Raw genomic sequence first — 13,718 nt, 5'->3', positions numbered from 1 at the left:
AAGATGGAATGTCTTTCCACATATTTAGGTCTTCTTTGTTTTTTTTTAGCAATGTTTTGTGGTTTTCTGTGTACAGATCCTTGACCTCTTAGGTTAAGTTTACTTGTAAATATTTGCTTCATTTTAGTTGCTATTGTGACTAGAAATTTTTTCTTGATTACATCCTTGGATAGCTCATTACTAGTGTATAGAAACTACTGAATTTTGCATGTTGATCTTGTATCCCTCCATTTTGCTGAACTTATTTGTTGTAATTTTTTCAGGATTTTCTAAATAAAGGATCATGCCATCTGCAAATAGTGAAAGTTTTACTTCTTCCTTTCCCATTTGGATGCCTTTTATTTCATTTCCTTGCCTAATGGCTCTAGCTAGAACCTCAGGCACAAGGTTGAGTAACCGTGGTGATAGTGGGCTTCCGTGCCTTGGTCCGACCTTAGAGGGAAAGCTTTCTGTCTCTCACTATTTAGTATGATATTAGGTGTGGGTTTTTCATATAGGTCCTTAATCATGTTGAGGATGTTTCCTTAAAAAACCTACCTTTTTAAATTAATGTAATTTTATTGAAATATATTCACATACCATATAGTCATCTAAAGTGTACAACAGTTCAGTTTCATTATACAGTTATGCATTCAACACCACAGTCAATTTTTGAACATTTTCATTACTCCAAAAAAGCTAAAAATAAGAATAAAAATAAAAGTAAAAAGAACACCAAAAACATCCCATACCCCTCTCCTCCATATTGTTCATTTACTTTTTGTCTTCATTTTTCTACTCATTTGTCCACACACTGGATAAAGGGAGTGTGAGCCATAAGGTTTTCATAATCACATGGTCATACCATGTAACTGTATAGTTATACTCTCACCTTCAAGAATCAAGGATACTGGATTGCAGTTCAACAGTTTCAGATATTTCCTTCTAACTATACTTTATAGACTAAAAATGAAAAAGGGTTATCTATATAACACATAAGAGTTATCTCCAGAATGACCTCTCGACTCCATTTGAGATCTCTCAGTCACTGAAACTTAATTTTGTTTCAATTTTCTTCCCTGTTTTGGTACAGAAGACTTCCTCAGTCACATGATGCAGAGTCCAGGCTCATCAGGAGCCACATTCCACATTGGAATGGAGATTTACACCCCTGGGAGTCATGTCCCATGTAGGGGGGAGGGCAGTGAGTTTACCTGCCAAGTTAGCTTAGAGAGAGAGGCCACATCTGAGCAAGAAAAGAGGCCCTCTGCGGGAGACTCTTAAGCACAATTATGAGTAGTAGGCTTAGCCTCTCCTTTGCAGTAACAAACTTCATATGGGCAAGCCCCAAGATCGCAGACTTGAGCTACTAAGCTGGTGGTCCCCAATGCTTGTGAGAATATCAAGAATTCCCCAGCTGGGGAACTTTAGTGTTTCCACATTTTTCCACAGTCCCTCAAGAGGGCTTTGCAAATACTTTTTATTCTCTTCCCACATTACTCTGGGTTGTATCAGGGCTTCTTGCTAACCTGTTAAAGGTTTCACTCCCTAGTCAAGGTTCCATGTAATTAGAGCAGTTAAGTAAACTGACTGTACATGTTAAACCATATAGTGTGCTACAGAAAACTCAGACCTTACACCATATAACCATCTCTTCCTTTGGTCCCACACAGAAGTCAAAGCTTTAAAATATGGTTAATATTGCCGTCTACCCTTCAGTCTGATCCACCCCAATCACAACCAAATCCATTTTGTTCATATCTCCAGTTGATGTCTGATCTCCTTTTCAGCCTCCTTAACAGTTGATTCATGGGGCAATGCCGACACTCACAGCTGCTGAACTCTGACTCCAAGTCCCAGGTGCCACGCAGACGCCCAAAGCTCCAGGGACCAACCACGTCACACACAAACAGCTCAGAATCTCAAAACCTAGAAATCACTGTTAGAACTCATGAGTAAATGTGACTGCTGTAAGGGCTTGCAATCTAGGAACCTCCACATAAGCCATCCCCTTAAAACCCACACTCCCAGATTCAATTCTCAGAGTTTACACATCATTATTAGTCCATATTAGTGAAGCATTATAGTGTTTATCTTTTCACTTCTCACTTATTTTGCTCAACCCACCGTCCCCACGGTCCATTCACTTCGTTGCATATCTCACAACTTCATTCCTTCCTCTGTTGTTCCTTCTGCCACTTTTCCTTTCTCTTCTCCTTCTGGAACAACTATAATATGTATATTCATGCACTTCATGTTGTCATTCAGTTCCCTGGCACCCTGCTCATATTTTTCCATTCTTTTCCCTATCTGTTCTTTTGTGTGCAGGATTTCAGATGTCCTGTCCTCCAGCTCACTGATCCTTTCTTCTGCTTCTCCAAGTCTGCTGTTGTATGTCTCCATTGTGTTTTTCATCTCTTCTGTTGTGCCCTTCACTCCCATAAGTTCTGCCATTTGTTTTTTTCAAGCTTACGAATTCTTCCTTATGGTAATCCAGTGTCTTCTTTATATTCTTCATCTCTTTTGTCACATTCTCTCTCACCTCATTGATTTGATTTAAAAGGCTTGTTTGAGCATCTATAATTAGTTGTTTCAACTCCTGAATCTCAGCTGAAATGTTAGTTTCTTCCTGTGACTGTGCCATATCTTCCCGTTTCCTGATGTGGCTCATGATGTTTTGCTGGCATCTTGGTATCTGACTTGATTGGTTTATTCTGGAGGTTGTTTTCTCTCCTTTGCCTAAGGTTTTCTTGTTGGTTGACTTTGATCTCTATCTTTTCTTTTTTCTCTCCCTGGCCAGTTATCAGATTGGCTCTGCCCCCCAATTTTCCCCCCATAATTAGGTGTCCACTGAGGCCTGGCACAGGGATGGGAGGTAGGTACTGGGCATCCCGGCAACTTCACTATGTGTGGTAATACAAATCTCCTGGCTTCCAGTGGTGCTGTTTTCCACTGGCTAGCAAGACCTGGGTTTGTTTTGTGGCCCTGCTTGAACAGTTGCATCTTCCCTATTTCTCAGCCAGAACAGGGCCAGGTTTCCATACAGGGTGTGTAGACTGTCCAGCAGATGGCGTTGTTTGATAACTTAATTGGCCTCAGGGTCTCTTTTGCCTCAGGCTTTGTCTGACCAGGCCTGGTGAAACTGTGGGATTCCTATGCCCTCCCTTTTTCTTCCCCCAGGCCCTGGGGTCTGAGTTCTGTGAGGGAAGGCTGCCACTTGAGCTGGGCCCCACCCCCCTTGTCTTAGGGAAGATACACCCCCAGGGAGTTATCTCCTACAACTTGAATTCCTCCTTTGTCTCTCTGACTCTCTTAACCCCACTGTTGCCTGGGTCAAGGCCAACAATTGAAAATGCCTGAGGCTTTCTCTAATGGGCTACTTAGAATGGTGGGAAATCTGTCTTTTCTGTAGCATGCTATACAATGTAAATTGTCAGTTTATCCAAACACCATAATTACATGGACCCTTGAAAAGGGGATTAGACCTGGTTGGTTTGTACAGGTTAGCATGAAACCCGATACATCCCAGAGTAATTTGGGCAGAGAATAAAAGTATTTGCAAAGTGCCCTTGTGGGACTGGGGAAAAAATGGAAATATTAAACTTCCCCACCTGGGGAATTACTGATATTCTCACAAGCATTGGGGGCTACCAATTTAGAAGGCCGAGCCCTCGATCTTGGGGCTTGCCCTTAGGAAGCTTGTTACTGCAAAGGAGAGGCTAAACCTGCTTATAACTGCCTAAGAATCATCCCTAGAGTACCTCTTTTGTTGCCCAAATGTGGCCTCTCTCTCTAAGCCAACTTGGCAGGTAAACTTACTGACTTACTTCCCTCCCCTATGTGGGAAGTGACCCCCAGGGGTGTAAATTTCCCTGGCAATGTGGGATATGACTCCTGGGGATGAGCCTGACCCTAGCATTGTGGGATTGAGGAATACGTCTTGACCAAAAAGGAGAAGAGAAATGAAACAAAAAAGCTTGCAGTGGCTGAGAGATTTCAAATAGAGTTGAGAGGTCATTGCGGAGGTTATTCTTATGCATTATATAGATATCCCATTTTAGTTATTTGTGTATTGGAATAGCTAGAAGATAATACCTGAAACTGTTGAACTGTAATACAGTAGCTTTGATTCTTGAACATAATTGTATAACTATATAGCTCTTAAGGTGTAACTGTAATTGTGAAAACCTTGTGACTGTGACACTTCCTTTGGGTATTCTATTTTATTTTTATTATTATTTTTTTTGAGTAATGAAATTATCAAAAATTTATAGTGGTGATGAATGCACAATTATAGCATGTTACTATGAACCACTGATTGTACACTTTGGATGATTATCTGGTATGTGAATATATCTTAACAAAATTGCATTAAAAATAAAGAACAACAGGCCTACTGGAACAAATACATCGTATTTATAGGCATATCTGATTATAGACCTAAGTGCATAGATGGGAGAAGGAAATGTAATAAACATGCAGAATGGGAAAATGTAGAAATTCTATGTTCATTCCATTCCTTGTTATCCTAAGTATCATATTCATGTGTGTGTTTGTTTTCTGTGCCCTTCTCAGGTGGAATTGGCAGGGCATGAACATGGGTGTATAGAAAGCAATTTGCCATGTGTTTAATATCCACTCAAGACATAAAGGATTCCTTGAAAGATCTTGGCCAAGAATCTCCAGAATCTTGTACGTTGCTCATAGCGGTAGACTTTCTTTCCGTTTTTTTCCTAAAGTATTGAATTGATATTCTCCCAAGAATAGGTATATGGACAGAAACCTCTTACTGGTCAGTCATATCACAGAAAGCACACTGTGAGAGTCACTTCTTGAGTGTGCTTGGTCTGCTCTCTGATCAATGACGTGGCACTGATAATTCAGTGGGAACAACTGTAAAAAACATCTGATGTCTGAATGCCAGACCTGGAGTTTTAAAATTCCAAAATCCATGAATGTGTGTGGATCAACAAGGACACCCAAAATGCATTCCTTAGAAAGCTGAACAAAATAAGAGTGAAATCTCTACCATCCCTTCTCATCTTACTGGGGTCCAGCAGGTTGCTTCATTCCAATGCATATATGAGGAAGGCACAGTTTCTTGGTGTTCTCTTTCTTGCTCCCCTTCAGTGGTTGAATATTTCAGATGTCTCCAGGACGCAGTCACTAGAAAGATTCCTTTTCCACATGGCGTGAATAGTAGGTCCCTCAGTGTGAATGGTGGTCTCTGAGAGCAAGATTCCCCACATGTACACAGGTTGTGCATTCTTGCTTGTGAATGTGGTGCAGTGTTGTGACATAATTGTATGGAAAATGCAGGCCTTTTAATCATTTTCACAGGCCCTTAGCAGCTTAAGTTTAGGGGAAGGAAAGTAGGTCTAAGTTTTCAGGATAAGAGTGAAACTAAGGTATTGATATTGGGAATATTTTCTCTTTTTTGTTTTGTTCTGTTTTTTAATTGGGTGAAGCAAAGTGAGTAGTTGCAGCAACAGGTAAATTGAATTTGAAGTAGGATTTTGGATGTTTGAAAACTTTTTCTACACCTCCAGATTCATTGAAGGGTATTGACACATAAGGAAATCAGTTTTCTATGGGCCTTGAGGGACAGATGAAAAGAAAATGGGAGAAGTGTTCAAGAAATGGTGTAAGTCATCATAAGTGGTTCTATTACTAGAGTTTCTACATTGTTATAGAGTCTCTGTGGTTTCTATGGGTGCATCGTTATGCATAGTTGTGCCTAGAATGGAATGTTCTGGTGTCTGTGTCTGCAAGCCTTTTGCTAGATTGTCCTTCTTTACTTCCAGCATATATTCCAAAGTCATAATCATGACCTTTCTCTTTAGGGAACTGGAGTGATTCTTTGGTCTCCCCTGTGAACCACCAATTTTTTTCAAACACTAAGCTAAAAGTCTTGTGTGCATCTTGCTCTATTCACGGTAAGTTTCCTAAGCTCAGATATTTTTTAGTACTGACCCATTTTACACTCATCTCTACATTAAATGCACTTCAGAAGATGCCTGATTCTTCCATACATCTCTGCCCTACACTTGGGTGGAATCCATTGAGCAGAGTCCAAAGATGAAAATCTGGAATTTAAGTTTATCTAAGAGTTTTTGTGGGCAGTTCTCTTCATTTTTGTTTTGTCACTAACTTATCTTTGCTGCTTTGTTGGCAGTACTATTCATATGGCACAGGGGACAATTAGTAACAACTTCCCAAGACAGATATGAGATGTTGGCTATTTTTTATCTTCCATATAGAAGGCCTGAAATATTCAGCTTGATGCCCTCATCTCATGACCATCCATGTTGGTGTAAAGGTTTGTACTTATAGGTGTGGGTTTTTCTTTGCAAGTTTCAGGAGGTGAATGATTAAAGTTGGTTGTGTGAGTTTAACTTTGCTCTACTGAGTGGGATATTGGCTTCTACTCATTCTGAAAGGACCAAGTACTTGGAAATTGTCCCATTTCCAGTTTGGACGACTCCTACAAATTTACCTTATCGTATCCTTTCGGCTATTGGCCCTGTGAGGAGTGGTTCAGTGGGTATTTGTGAAATAGCATGTGTCTGGATCAGGTGTGGCATCTTCAGATGGGCACCTCGGCTCCTTGGCCCAATGTCCAGACTGCGTATCCATTGCTCCCTGAAACGTTATTTCCTTGTGGCTGTTACTTTCTGGCTCAGTGCAGTTTGTATCCTGTGGTTCCAAAGACATTCCTTGAATATTGAAATCCTAATCAGAGTGAGTAGATTTAGAATTGGTATATTATTTACAGCTCATGGCTGATAAGAGAAGGAAATGTGACATATACCATCTTGAAAGCTGGGAAAACCACACAAATTAATGGTTGATGAAATTCGATTTGTGGAGTAGGTATCCTAATATGGGGTCTAAGGAATTGTGTAATTAATTCATACTTTTCTTCTAGGAGGCAGCACCTTAAAATGTCATACGCCAAAATGGTCTCATACAAGAAAGGTGCATCCATGCCTTCTTACCTACATAGGTATATCATGCATACCTAAAGAGAAGATGTAAATGAGTCATAGGTGCGGCAAGCAAGGAAGTGGAAAAATGGGAGATAATGCTGCTTGCCTTTGATCTTTTGCACAATTCTCAATAGTGCATTTGTTTTCTCCTCACTTGTCAGGTGGAGATGCCAACAAAGGAAAACCATTTGGATGGAAAGATTCTAGTTTTATTTTAACACCCAGAGGTGCAAGAAAGTCCCTGGAAGTAGTTTTGCCCTTAGTCTTCAGGAATCTGGTAGGTTGCTCATGGCAGTAAGAAATTCTTTTTTGGCAAAATGTACTGCTAGTCTCTTAAGGAACATATAGACTTTAAAGAAACTCTTTCTTTTCGTTTCACTAGCAGCACACACCACACCTAGATGCACACTTGGGTGTCTTGCCTCTTATCCATAAGATGTGGTATGGATGTGGATACTCAGGGGACTGACAGATTTGCACTCCTGACATCTCCACACCCCAGCCTGCTACTGAAATCTTCTTGACTATAACAATGTGCCTGGATCGATGATGACACACAAATATGCATTCCTTGGAAAAGCTGAACAAAATGAGTGAGAAATTCCTACCGTCTCCACTCATCAAACTGAGGTCCAGCACATTGTTTCATTCCAAGGTAATGTAGACGAGTGAGGGACATGCATGTTCCATGGAGTCTCTGCGCTGCTCACACCCAGCTGTTGTCGTTGTGGATGTCTCCAGCTTCCGGGCACTAGAAAGATTCAGTTTTACATACAGCTCTAGTGAGGACAAGCCTTGCCTCTTGATTACTTGATGAGGCCTGTCTTTGCAGTAAATACTCAGGCTCTATAATTTGGTTGGTAGGGAACTGTTAAGGGAATTTTTCACACCCTAGTTTGAGTCTCTGCAGCCTCCTGAGACCTTCACATAGCCTTGCCTGAACCACGTCTAGGGAATAGGTACAAGGTCTTTGTGTCATTGATTGGAGCCCATGATCAGGCATTTAGTGATAATTTCCTAGTTTATGTCATCTGGTGAAGAATTTGAGTGCCATTGGTGTTTGGGTTGATAAATGGAATCCTTGATGCAAATGCTTGCAATCCATTTAAAAGCATTCTGAGAGTCCATTGAAAAGGTATCATAGTTTTTTACTCAAATATGGACATCAGAATGCTACAGAATTGCTATGGGTACTGCTGGCTGCATGAAGAAGGAAAGAGGGACAGTTGCTCTTGAGATGATGAGATACCGATAGTAGTTGTTTAGTGGCTGGTATTTCCTCATGCTGCTGTGGATTTTGTATGCACTTCTGTGGTATAGGAGGTATATAAAGGTTGTCCTGGAATCTACTGGTCACATTCCATGTATGCAAGCATACGGTTGGTTGACTTTTCTTTGCATATGGTATTTATTCCAAATTAGTAAATGTGGTTCTTCCCTTCATAGTTCATTGAAGAGATCCCGTGGACTTACATTGCTGTGCACTAATACTTTAGCAAACTTAGGTTGAAAGTCTTGCCTGAATCTTGCCACTCCCTGTTGACACTTGTACTCCCAAGAGTATGTGTTGTTGTTGTTGTTTTTTTTCACTAAAGTTCCCACATCTTCACCTGGCTCCCTCCCTCTCACGCACTTTGGTGAAATTTTGATTTTCCTGTGCATATAAGTGCTAGTAGGTGTTTGGAATCTGCCATTCGAAGTACCACACAAGTACCACACATTAAACCTGATTTTGCGTTCATCCCAGACACTCTTTGTGGTAGTTGCCTTTCTTCCTTTGAATTATTCTTGTTGATGTTATTGGCAATAATTTTATACACATTGGGAGAGATCTAGCAATACCTTGCCAACGTACGCCAGAGAGGTTGACTCCTTTATACGTTCTGTACACAAGTCCTGATGTTGTTAGTTTTGCCTCCCTTCAGCTCAGATGTGCCCTATGGGTATGATGATTTGTGTTCATGAAGGGTTCCTGTGAACTGGTCTCAGTGTGATACTGATGAATGTTTAGGAAACACGTTTTTAGTTTCCTCCACTCTCATGTCATTGTCACCCTTTGCTTGAGAATAGGCCAGACAATTTGTAATTGCCCCACTCCCAGTAAGAGACTTAATCTGGACCATCTTTTAATACAAATGAACTAATCCATAGGAGTCTGTCTTGACTCTGTGAGGTGTTGTAATAACGTATGAGTACTTGCATAGGATTAGGTTTAGCTTTCGTAGATGAACACTTTTTGTTCAGTGAGTTAGTGTGAAGGAGGTGCCACAATACCTTCCTCAAAAATTTTTCACTAGTCTTTGTTCCCTTTCACCCAAGGCTGGTTCATTTCTGATTTTGCCCAAAGACATTACTACAATGTTGAATTCACATGCTGGATGACGGAGAGTATATATTGTCAATATGTACGCTTCCCTGGAATACACTTGCTGAGTGTCATGTGATATGTGTGGTTCTTCAACATCCTAATTTGGTCAGTCTCTGGAGATTTATGGTTGAAGGTGTAGATTTTCTGCAGAATAATTCTCCAGTTGGAGTCCATTGAAGTGTACAGAAAGAACGCTTTTGCAGCAGGAGGAAACACCTTGGATCCTTGCATACGTAAATGTGCATGTAAAGCATGCACTTATAGGTACTTACACACAGACATGTACAATTCATTACTGATCTACATTGATATTGGAAGTTACTGCCATGTAGATGCAGTACATAACCACTGGAAAGTTTTGTGCTCCTGGTTTTGAGTGTGATCCTGTGTAGTTTCTGAAGTGTGCTTTTTTCTTGTCTCTGTCATTCTCAGCTGTACTTGCCAATGAATGAATGGCATTGGGATGTGAAGATCCTCCACAAGTGGGTGTAGATGACTGGGAGAGCCTGTAAATAGCGAGGACCAGCAACCTCTGGACATGGTAAATGTCGTGGCGGTAAGCATTTTGTTTTGCTTGCTGAATGCCCAGAGACGCTCCTCAGGAGTACATAGACTTAAAGGAAACTTTTTCTTTTAATGTCACTAATGGTGTGTGGATATCCACTCCCTGATCCTTTCTCTTTCTCAGTGGCCTGATTCTTGATAGTTTGGGTACAAGAATTTTGGGCTGAAGGGCTCTCCACACCCCAGCCTGCAGATTTAAAAAGAATGTGTTCTAGGAATGTGCTTGAATCAAAGAAGCCACCCAAATATGTATTCCTTGGAGAAGCTGAACAAATGGTCTGAAATCCCTTCCGTATACTATCCTTGCATGCAGTTCTTGCACTTTGTCTCAGTCCCATGCACGTAAGCAGGAGGGACAACATACGTGAGTTGCTTTTCCTGCCCACACTCAGTGTTGGTAAATTTGTATGTCTTCATTGGTCTGGGCATTAGAAGGTATCAGTTATACACATGTTAATGATGAGGGAAACACTTTGGAAACAGGCCCTTTGAAAGAAGGTCTTATTCCCAACAAATGCGGAGCTTCCTAGATTTGGTGGGTGTGTATTTGGGAAGGAATGTGTGACAGACACCACAGTTTGAGTCTATACAGTTCACTGAATCCCCTTATACCCTCAGCTACTCATCTCTAGGAGAAGTGCATCCGGTTAATAATGTCATGATGAGAGCCTAAGGCAAGCTTGTAGATAGCTTTTCATAGGTTTCCTCGTTTGGTGTGGTCATTTGTGTGCTAACAGCTTTTGATATGATTGAATGGGTACCAGGAATTCATATTTGAAAACTTTATTAACAATTACTTGAGTAGTGTATATGCTGCCCAACCTTGTTACTTTGGGTAGCAACATCAAAATAAAATGGAATCGCCTTGTTGTGTGCTTGGCCAGCTGTGGAAGTAACTGGAAGTTGCTTGTGAAAGTAACTGGAAGTTGCTTGTGAAATGCTTGGGTGACACTGTGTCTGAATGGCTGGTGTCTCCACAAGTTGCCACAGGTTTCTTATGGGTTTCTAGGGGAATGATTGTTCCAACACAATGGTATCTGGAATGGAATGTTTTAGTGTCCTTGGTTATGAGCATTTTGTCAGATTGCTCTACCATGATATTGCACAGAATTCAGCATGAAGTTTCCCTTCATTATGTATTGAAGCACTCCTTTGATTCTCCATTTGCTCCAACCAAAGTTTTGAAAATCTATGACAAAAGTGTTTTCTGAATTGTGGGACTTTATTGTGGGAACCTTAATTATAACATGCCTATCAAGAACAACATGTTTACAGATATATTTACGTATAAACATACAGGCATAGCTGATAGAGGGAAATGATATGAACATTCTGAATGGGAAGATGTGGAAATATTGCATTCATTCCATTCCTCCTCATCTTGAGTATTGTTTCCATGTGTTCATTTTTTTCTGTACCCTTCTTAGGTGCGGTTGGCAGGGAATGAATGCATGTGAATGGAAAGCAAATCACTGTATGTTTAATACCTGCTCTAGATGTAAGGGATCCCCTGGAAGATCTTGCCCAAGATTCTTTAGAATCTTCTTCATCTCTCGTGGTGGTATGCTTTCTTTTTTTTCCTAATGTACTGATATTCTTCCAAGAAAACATACACCAATAGGCATCTCTTACTTTCATATCACAATAGCATAATGAGATTCACTCTTTGCATATCTTTGGTCTTCTCTATGATTAATGGTAATTCAGTATAAAAAGCTTCTTAAAAATATATGCTGAATGAAGGCCAAACCTAGAGTTTCAAAATTCTATAGTTGTGAATGTGCATGGATCGATGATGACTCCCAAAATGCATTCCTTGGAAAGCTGAACAAAATGAGTGAGAAATCTCTACCGTCTCATCTCATCTTACTGAGGTCTAGCACGTTGCTTCATTATAACACATATGTGAAGAAGGGACAGTTTCCTGGTGTTCTCTGTCAATTCCCACGCAGTGCACCAACACTTCAAATGTCTCTAGAAACATTTCAAATGTCACTAGAAAGATGCGTTTTTTTATAGACGTGATTAGTAGTAGATCCTTGGGTGTGGTTGGTGGTCTCTGAGTGCAAGACTTCCTTCAGGTACACATGTTGAGTGCATTTTTGCGGTTGTATCTGGAGTTGTGACATTGTTTTATGGAAGGTACAGGCATTTTACATGTTTACACAGGCCCCTTAACTGCTGAAGACTAGGGGAAAGGAAGCAGGTCTCTGGTGTCAGGATGAGAGTGTCACTGAGGCTGGGAATATTTTCCCTGTTTTTTTTTTTTTTTTCATTTGGTGAGGTAAAGTCAGTGCCTGTACAGATTGGTTAGATTGAATTCAAAGTAGGATTATAGATGTTCAAAAACCTTTTTCAACTCCTCCAGAATCTGTTGAAGGGTGTCAGCATCACAACGAAATGAGTCTTCTATAGTATTGTGGGGCAGTTTAGAAGTAAATTGGGAGGAGTGCTCCAGAAATGATGGATATCATCATAAGTGGTTCAATGGCTGGATTTCTACATATTTTCCTAGAGTTTCCATGCTTTCTGTGGGTTGTACTCTTATGTATAGTTTGCCAGGAATGGAAATTTCTAGTGCCTCTATCTTCATGCATTTTGCTGGATTGCTTTACTTTACTCCTGGTGAATATTCCAGAGAGTAATGATAACCTTTCCCTTACGGGAAATGATGTGATTTGTTGGTCTTCCACTGTGACCCGCCATTTTTTTTTCCAAATGCTTCTAAGAGTCTTCTGTGTACCTTGCCCTGTTTTCAGTAGGTTTCCTAGGTGCAGATTTTTTTTTTTTTAAGTAATGGATCATTTCACACTCATCTCTACATGAAATGCATTTCAGAAGTTATCTGATTCTGTGTCCTATACCTGTAGGGTAGTAGGGACCCACAGATGAAATATGGAATTAAAATTCATCCAAGAGTTGTTGTGGGGTATTTACCTTTTTTTTGTTTTGTCAATTACTTATCATTGTCAGTATTTTTGGTGGTGTTATTCACATGGCATAGGGGACAAATAATAACATCTTCTCATTTTCCATATGGAAGTCCTGATAACATTTTCCTTGATGCCCTCATCTCATGACAACCTGTGTTGGTATAAAGGTTTTCACTTACAGGCATGGGTTTTTCTGTTGGTGATGTTAGTTTGCCTTTTCTCTGTTATCAGGATATCGAAGCCTACTGATTCTCAAAGTATGAAGTCCTTGGGATTTTCCCCATTGCCAGTAAGAGACTGATCATGGAGCACCCCTACAAATTTACGTATCTTGTTGTTTTGGCTCTTGTCTCTTTGAGGAAGTGTTGACTGGGTTGAGAAATGGCACGTTTCTGTGAAGAGTTGTGGCATCTTCAGATCGGCCCCTCTGTTCCGTGGCCCAGTGCCCTGATTGGGTCTCTGTTGATTCCTGAAAAGCTGTTTCTTCATTGCTGTTACTTTCCAGGGAAGTGCTGTTCTTATCCCGTGATTCCAGAGATGTTATGTGAACATTGAAGCCCTAATCAGCGTAACAGAGTAACATAACAGAGTAAGAGCAGGTGTATTTCTTGCAGTTCATGGCTGATAGGAGACGGAAATGAGGTCTATATTGTCACTGTAAGCTGGGAAAACCAGACAAATTCCTGGTTGAAGAAATTCAGTTTGGGTAGTAGGTATTTGAATTTTGAGTTCATAGAAATGTACAATAGAAAGAATACTTCTGTGGCAGGAGGCAGCACCTTAAATAGATGTTTACCAAAATGGCCCCATATAACAGACATGCATGCATATACCGATGCTTTCCTACATACATACATATATCATTCACACCTAAGGTGAAGTGTT

At 40.4% G+C, this 13,718-nt stretch overlaps 1 long non-coding RNA gene and 3 other non-coding genes across 4 annotated transcripts in view; all 4 read left to right on the top strand.

The window, feature by feature from the left end:
- Nucleotides 1-13,718, top strand: part of LOC119531514 — a 103,354-nt gene that overhangs the window by 31,460 nt on the left and 58,176 nt on the right. The window contains exons 12-17 of the long non-coding RNA XR_005216323.1: nt 4,555-4,671; nt 5,823-5,915; nt 7,130-7,245; nt 7,351-7,623; nt 9,769-9,892; nt 11,328-11,461. This is a non-coding gene — a long non-coding RNA (uncharacterized LOC119531514). The remainder of the gene's footprint in view (nt 1-4,554; nt 4,672-5,822; nt 5,916-7,129; nt 7,246-7,350; nt 7,624-9,768; nt 9,893-11,327; nt 11,462-13,718) is intronic.
- Nucleotides 4,943-5,034, top strand: LOC119533648. Its single transcript, XR_005216769.1, has one exon. It is a non-coding gene; the product is annotated as a small nucleolar RNA SNORD116 (small nucleolar RNA).
- On the top strand, nt 7,509-7,602 carry LOC119533633. Its single transcript, XR_005216754.1, has one exon. It is a non-coding gene; the product is annotated as a small nucleolar RNA SNORD116 (small nucleolar RNA).
- LOC119533634 lies at nt 11,687-11,778 on the top strand. Its single transcript, XR_005216755.1, has one exon. It is a non-coding gene; the product is annotated as a small nucleolar RNA SNORD116 (small nucleolar RNA).

This window comes from Choloepus didactylus, chromosome 4 (assembly GCF_015220235.1).
Source record: "Choloepus didactylus isolate mChoDid1 chromosome 4, mChoDid1.pri, whole genome shotgun sequence".
NCBI lineage: Eukaryota > Metazoa > Chordata > Mammalia > Pilosa > Megalonychidae > Choloepus > Choloepus didactylus.
Note: the sequence above shows the minus strand (reverse complement) of the source record. Positions and strands in the feature narration are given on the sequence as shown.